Genomic DNA, 8775 nt, shown 5'->3' on the forward strand with positions numbered 1-8775 from the left:
GATATCGCCTTTGAGACACTTTCATTTAGATGTCTGTTTTGATTGGTTGATGATTGATGATCTGGCCTCTGTTGTCTTTATCTTCTCTGGAGTCTGCAGTTATGGAATCACCCTGCAGTGGACTGCAGAAAGGGCTGCTGCAGAGATAGAGAGCTGGTTTCTGCTGAAGCTAACACCTTTTCCTGCCCAAAACAGGCCACCGATGTAGAGGGAATTATAAAATGTGGTTATAATTTTAAGTGTGTGTGTGTGTGTGTTTGTGTGTGTTTGTGTGTACACCTTCCACCCATTCCCATCTGTAGTTTCCAGGTAACAGTTGCTTTCAGCTGCTTACCTGTTTTCCCACCCTGTCCCCATTTCTCCCTCCCTCTCAGAAGTCCCTCCATGCATCAGTGTACAATCAATGGTACAGTCCGCAATCTTTTTCTACATAAAAAACATCCTCACATTATGTTTGCTATACATTTGGGACTTTCCTCTGTGGATTTGTACGGTGTGTTTCTACTGTAAATGTTTCGTAAACAGCATTGTTAATGCTGTAGGCTGCTGGTTATGTAATGACCTATACTGTAGAAAAGCAAGGAAAGCAGAACACAGCAGCTTTAGTCATGTTGGGAATGTACAGCAACGTGTCTCTTTGCAAATCTGAATTACCCCTGGGGCCTGACTGGAGCTCTGTATCAGCCCTTTGGTCTTGTCATCACTCCCTAAACTCTCTGTACTTCCCCTTTCCTTCTTTCATTCTCTGTAGTTTTCTGGAACTTTTCACCCATTTTTACCCTCATAGCCCTTATGCCAGTTCAACTCACTCCACCCATTCTTGTTTGAGTATGTAAATAGACTGGCAGGGAGAGCAGAGATCTCACCCATGTGTGCCAAATAGACGCATCCATTTGTCCGTCCGCCCCTTTTCCATGACTGCAAATCATTATCGCCATGGATACTTCCACAAATAGAGCATCAGTTGAATGAGAACACCTAGTGCATTAGAGAAAAGCCAAAGGCACACAAATGCACACACACACACACACTCATTTCATACCTGAAGTGAGGGGACAGTGGTCTAGCCTGCTGGGTAGCCTCTTTTCAGGGCCCCTCACATGCTCGGTCTGACCCATTTTCAGTCTCTTTAACTGTGACATAGCAGATAAGTGCAGACACAGAGGAAACTGTCCAAACTGGGTCAAGACTGAAGTAGAATTTGGAGAAAACAATAAAAGTTGTTCAAAGTTCACATTTCCTGTTGGAAGTCAATGGACCTCGGAAATGAATGGACCAACGATATCAGATTGCTGTTTCAGACATGGCCGAATTCAAAGAATCTGTTTAATTTCTTGGAGCACTTCACTCAAAATGCACAAGAATCTTCTGTTTGTACAATGCTTAATATAAACTTTTCAATTGTTAATGTTCATTAGCTTAACATTATTTCTTTCAAGATAGCAACAGCTGTAATCGTCCTAATCAGCACTGAACCCAGTTTGTTCCGTAACGGCAGGCAGCTGACCTGTAGATGGCTGCAGGGAGTGCAACCTCTGGTAAAGCTTTAATCAGTTAAGAGGATTGATCTGTGAGGTTACATACCTTTGTGGAGTGATTTTCTCTTTCAACATCATATTAACAATCACAGCTCAGCACATTAAGATGTACATTCACACCCACACACATATGCTGACATTTCACTAGGAACAAAATGTATATTGCATATAAGGAAAGGAGGGAGGGAGCCAGAAATCCACTTCCAGAATGTCAAAAGTACTGTAAACATGTCATCAGAAAAGACTTTTAATTTTGAAGTAATTTAATTCAAATACTGCTACATGTAGTTCACATGCCAGTTGAATGCCAGTTTGCAGCCATGAAAGAGGTCTGACAACTGACAAAAAAAAGTCAACAAAGAGGATCACTGGTCAAACCCTCAAATCCAAACTTTATAAAGGATGATTGTAAGACATCAGAGAAAAGAGTAACTCCTGCACACGTCATGTCAGAAACAAACCATACATTTATTTAAATGGACCATGTTTCAATCCCAGTTGTATCTTTGTCAGGTCAAAATGTTGAAAAAATGGTCACCATATGTATCTAAATAATTTGGGTGTGCTTTATTGCCTCTAAATTCACCTTTTCATTTTTATAGATTTAATGTGTTATTTCTTCATGCCTATAGGTTACATAGACTTGCTTTATATATTTCCATTTCAGAAGACTTTCTGACCTCCACTCATTTTTCAGAAGTCTTGTACTTTTTACTCCACTACATTTATCTGACAGCTGTATATACTTGGTAGATTAATATTCTATATCTTTGAGTAAAATGTCTAAAAAAAACCACACCCTTGTATTAGCTTCAGGAAAACTGCATTTTAACATCATCTAAAAAGTTTTGGAAATATAATAGTTTTAAAAAATATTCTCCAACTGTAGAGGAGTACATATGCCACCACAGAAAAGGGGAAAGGCTGACTGACTGACTGACTGACTGAATTGGCAAATGTGAGCAGGCTCTGTTGCATGCTGGGAGGCCTAGTCCCCGTCTTGGTGAGGAATCCCCACGGCAAGCCTGAAGGGAAAGAGCAGCACATTCTGACTTGGATTCCTCCCCAGAGACGAAGACTTCCTCACATTCTCTAAACTTAAACCCACTGAACTTAACTGCCTCCACCTTCCATTCACTGCACAACCGTCTCTGTGTGAAGCACTTCAGAAAATAGCTCACTCCCATATTTATTCTTTTATTTATGGCTGGTAGGAGCATTGGCAATGTGGACAGATGACATGCTGGACACACTCGGTAATTATTATCCCTTCATGATGATGTCAGTCACCACCCATGCAACCTCACCCCTCTCATCTACATTGACAGCATGATTAAAAATAGGCGGCTCCATATAGGTGATTTTGGTTCTAAGAAAATATGTTATGAAATTATGAAGAGTTTCCCTACGGGGATCAATAAAGTATTTCTGATTCTGATTCTGATATAGACATCCCCACCATTCATGCCGTTCACATCCAGGCCCCATAGAGTTTTTCTTGTCTTTTTCTTTTCTCCTCTCCTCGAGACGACAAATCTTTTCCTCACTCATCAAAATTTGTATTTTTCATGTTTGTTTTCTGATTGCTGTAGCGCGCACAGACAGTGCCATGTCACTAACAAAACTCGACACCTCTCTTCCTTGACCTGTAACCAAATTAATCAGATAGACAACATTCTTGTTGGCAGTGACATGTCTCCTTGGTTAAAAAACCCTCCTCCCCCATGAAGACTCCTCATTAGTTTCCACAGACCTTTCTTTCTTTTCTGTTTTACCACCTCATTGAGAATTCTGTGTCAACCTGTGTGACAGGCGGTCGGTAATTTTGCTTCACCTTATTTCTTGGAATAACTTGCCTCTCCCAGTTCTTATGGTATGTAGGCTAAAGGTTCTCAAGTACTGAGTCTGCCAGGTGAGTAAAGCCTTGCCGTTGTAGACTATAGGAGCTGGGGGGGCCACATAGCCGTGGGAGAGAGAGGATGAAAGTGTGTGTGTGTGTGCTTTGAGTGCACATGTGAAAACATGTGCACTCAAAGGAGAGAAGGAACTGAAGAGTCTCACAGATTTACTCTACATTTCACTGCCACTGTCACACTTGTCTTGTTTTATTGTTGGTCTGATAAAGGTGAGAGGATTAAAGTGGGTCTCCACAGAAAATATATGGTTTACCACATTAGAAGAACATTGACTGTCGACCACATAGTGAGCATACTGTGTAGGTGTGTAGGTGTGTTGCATCCTTTTTTTCGCTATCCTGTGAAAACCATGTATCTCCAAATGGTTAACTTTTTTATTAAAAAAGAAAAATAACCCAGTTTTCAGCTTTGTGAAAATGAATTTTCAGATAATCCAGTGGGTTTTAAATGGTTTGAAGAAATATAGGACGTTTTTAATTCCATAAAGGAAGACTTAATCCTTGAGTTCATCTGAAACATTAAAAATCCACAAATTTGGAGATTTTTACTGGACAGTGATGATTTGCTGTATGTAGACCTTCGTGTGTCTCCCTTCCTCAGCTAATTCTGCCACTCCAAAACTAGTTTGTTCTTTCTTTGTGTGAAGTTAATTCACTCAGAAATATTGTTTTGTGTAATTTGCTTTGATTTTAATTCACAAAAATGAATATTCAGTTCTAGTACCTGATATAATTAAACATAGTAATGTATTGTTAATGAAATCATACCAAGTTCACTGGTTGATTCATTTCACCCTCGAAAAATGTTATTCTTACATGAATGTAAGAATTGCAAAATTGTTTTAGAATGAGATGGGTAGATAGTAAAAATGTGTTGCCTTTTTTAACTGTTCAGACATTTGTGTTTGTAAAACTACAACAACAACATCTTTAAACTTCAAAAGAAACTTTTAAAAAATCTCTGTGTATCACTGCCTTGGCATGAAAAGTTTGCACTGGAGTAAAAAAAATGGAGAGAGGATGAGATGTCGATGAGAAAAACACACATTGGTGCAAAATATGGTGTATGTGCTGTTTATTTATCTGAAGAAGTTTGAAGTGTTTTTTTTACAGCTGCAAGCTCCTCACACAGTTAGGGATTAAGTGCTTTGCTCAAAGGTACTATATTAGTAGCTGTTGGCACTTTTGTTGTTTTGCCTAATTTGATTGCATAAGACGCTTGCTTTTGGAAGTCATTAAAGTTGCCCATTCTTAGAAATGACTTTTATTACAGTGCAATATACTGTAGAATAACCCAAGACACTCCTGCAGAGACAGATACAATGATAGTTTTATCAGTTCATCTGAATACCATGTGACTTCATGTGATGTCAGCATATGTAAATTAAAACCCAGTTCTAATAAAACTGTTATTTTTCTGTTTTACTACACTTTAAAAGACATAAAGTAGCACAGCAAAAATGCATGGATACTTGGAGATTTTGCTTCAAGGAATGAGATGTTGTGCTGTCTGTTCTGATGCTGTTACATTATATAACTGACCTTACTTGTGTTTTGTGAGCTTGTAGTACATACTTCAGTCTGTCATGTGTGTAGTACGTTTCGCTATATGTAAGTAACATGTGGGAGATGTTCTGCTTGGTTGCACACACAAACCTGATGGGCAGAGAGGATGGCGGGGCTTAGCAGCAGATGTTAGACCACTGCTGGCTCTGCTTCCTTATCAGTAAGTAGGGCACATTCACTAACTCACTCCCAGTGTGCCTACCTGTAAAGCCCTAAACCCCAAGTCTCACAGCAGAAAGCAAATCAACACACAGGCCAGTCTGAGGGGAGGACTCTTGTTTGTCTTCATCAACACAGAAGAAGAAGAAGAAGAAGAAGAAGAAGAAGAAGAAGAAGAAGAAGAAGAAGAAGAAGAAGAAGAAGAAGAAGAAGAAGGAGAAAAAAACAGCAGCTCTCAGACCCGCTGTACTCATCTCAGCCTCTGTTATCTCCTACTGTTTCCTCAGTTGGGTCCTTAGGTCGTCATTAGTACTCCTGAGGAAAAGTTCCCATAACACACAAGACCAATGTTGATACACTGCATGGTATGTAGTCGTATTATAGTTAAATATAGTATGTTAAAGCACTGCTGTACAGTCCCTCTTCCAGGAAAGAGGAGGGGTTATACTGTAAAAAAAGAATTTATTGTGTCATCTTTTCTTTCGTTTAAATGCCAATATTATTCTCCTGTTTCCTGTTTTCACTGACTAAAATATCAAGTTCTATGAATTTAGCAAACATATTTACAGAACTGAGGATAAACATACACATAAAAATTGGCTTAAGCATGGTGAAAGCAGAATGCCAGACACACCTCTGCGTATAGATAGAGAAGAAAACTTGGACCATATTTGTGAACCATATCTAAACATTTCTTTTGCAAATGTATTTTCAGAGATGAGTATGAGTATATATTTAACTATGTATTTAGATATGTTTCAGTCAGAAGAAGAAATAGTGAGAACTGTGAATTCTGAGCTGCATAAAGGACAGTTTGCATTAATATATATAGTCAATAACCACTACTTAGAAGTAAGGCATGTGTGTATGTATTCTACTATTAAACCTGCAATAACTGATTTTTTGGCTGCTTTGGAGCAGCCTGAACACGCTGTGAACACAACATTGACATATTATCACTGTTGATGTGGCAAACATTTGCCGATTTACACATCCAGCAACTACAGAGCAATATTAGCATTCATTTGAAGTCGTGTTTCTGACCACATGGTGAATATTAGTCCAATGTTCATTCTCCTTTATGCTCTGTTTTTGGTCTCTACCAACTTCTGAGGGAAATAACTGGCTCTTTAGCCGCTAAATGTTCCACTATGTTCCCCAGCTAGTTGCTAACTTTGGCCTGTCTGTCGTTTGGTGCTGAGCAGGTACAGTGGATTGAGAGGGTTTTTAGAACTGGATGGAAATGTTGCCATGATCTAGATTCTCTGCTATACTGTATCTTTCCCACTTTCTCCTATTACTTTGTTCTGTCTTTGTGAAGTGTAGATTTGCATCTTCCTTTTTACACTGGCACTTTCCCATTTCTTTTCTGCATTAAATTTATCCATTAAGCCTGTCTCTAGGCCATAGACGCTCCCCTCTCTCATGAAAGGGATTATTGCGAGGTAATATTTGTTCATGCACACTCTGTGAGAACAGTGCACACACAGAAGTGGTAGGCTTGCTAACAAAGCCGCAGGCCCTCACCCAGAAAAAAAAACTAAATAGAGTGTGTTTGTGCTTGTTCACCTTTCACATTTGATAGCAGACCAATATAAAAGAACATACCATAGTCATTTCCTTCTACAGAGTTTGACAATGCCATAAGCAGCTGAAAATCTGGGTGAGACGTGTACCTGTTATCCTGAGATGTCAACAATCTCAGAAACAAAAGGAGAAATAGAGGACAGATTGAAGACACAAAGAGAGACAGATGTTGTCATTGGCCTTATGATGAAACACTGAAACTCAAAGCATCGCCTGGTGCAATTTGCATGTGTACCTGAATGTGTAGCAAGTAATAATTATTCTAGACCTGGAATTTCTCTCTCTGTCTTCCCTCTGTCTGTTTGTGCTTTCTACATTCAACTCAGCTGCCACTCCACATCAGACACTTGTGTTGCTCTGCTCTCCTCTGCAGTTTGAAAAGGATCACAGCCTACTGAGTTCAGTTGCTCATGCATGACTATAACCAGTTATGCAATTAAACAAAAACAGCCATTGATTTCTCTCTTATCTGACCTGATGCACAAAAGTTAATACATTGGATTCTGATTACCTAATCAAGTCTATTTCTTCTGTCATAGGAATCAATGTTGTACCATAGTCTTATTCAATACTGTCTCCTAGAAAGTACGTTTATATAAAACTAATGTGCATTTCATAATTTTGAAGGAAATGTAATGCCAACTGCATTTGCTGGTTCCCTGGTGAGCCCAGGGTGAAGACAAGAATCTAAGAAGTCACTGTGCCCGTCCAAGAAAGACTCACAAGACCCCCCGTAAAACCATAAATTGTCATTTTTAGACTTCAATCTTTCCACATATTAAACAAACAAGATATAACATATTAATTAATGAGTTTAAGAGGTGGTAGTCAGATTTTGTTACCTTAGGACAGAGCAAGGCTAGCCTTTTCCAGTCTTTATACTAAGCTAAGCTGCTGGCTGTAACCTTATATTGAATGGACAAATATGTGCGTGGTATGGATTTTCTTATCTGACTCTCAGAATAAGCGCATTCTTTAAAATGTCGAACTATGCCTTTAATAAACATCTTTCTACGACACAGGATTGTCTTAATTGTTTTTTTATTGAAACCACCTGAACTGAGCACTAGTTTAAGTAGCTGTGATCAAAAAGGCAAATTCTTGATCTAAATGCAGAGAAGTAGAGGCAAAATATTTGTAATCCTACTCATTTGGATGAAGTTATTTTCATTACCTTCCTGAGTGTCTAAGGGGGGATTTAACAAAGGTGTAAAAAATCAGTCCTAGTTTGTCACCTTGGCCTGTCTGTGGCACTGGATTTATCTGAAAGCACACCATTATCCATTCATTACCAGCTGTACACATGTCCACACTCATAGCAAACCCAGTGTATTGATTTGTCTCATCATTACTGGAGCACTTACGCTGTGACATCACAGGAGGTGTGTTCATTTAGACAGAAAGAGAAATGGTTCAGCAGGATATAGAGGGGTGAGCAGAGGTAGGGGCTCCTCTGTCATCTACCCTTATGTAAACACTGGAAAATGATACAATCCTTCAATCCCAAATTCTGACGTGCTCTTAAAGGGATTTTTGGTTGAACTCTGAACTGCCCAATCTCCCAATCTAATCCTTCCTGATAAGAGTTATGTAGGCTGTAAAAAAAGTGTTCAACAGATGCAAAGAAGACCTGTAATCCAGTTGCATTTTGTTTTAAATTATGCAATATATTCCTCAGCAGTGGAGAGGAGCAGAGATGAACTGAACTGCAATGACCCATCCACCAAAAAACTCCGCTCCAGCCTATCATCCCACACAAGGGTGTACTGTGGAGCATGTAGTGCAGCTGGGAAAACACGTACGCACATAAACACACACACACAAGTCTCCAGATTACCCAATGAACACACACCTCAGTTGGTCCAAGAGCTGTAGCACTCCATGGTACAGGATTACATGTTATTGCAAAACAAACCTGAGTTCAGTGTCCCCTGAGGAAGGATGCAGTGCTGTCGACTTGCAACAACAGCAATGTGTTTTTCCACTTCCCCTCCTATCACATCATGCCAT

This window comes from Siniperca chuatsi, linkage group LG1, assembly GCF_020085105.1.
Source record: "Siniperca chuatsi isolate FFG_IHB_CAS linkage group LG1, ASM2008510v1, whole genome shotgun sequence".
NCBI lineage: Eukaryota > Metazoa > Chordata > Actinopteri > Centrarchiformes > Sinipercidae > Siniperca > Siniperca chuatsi.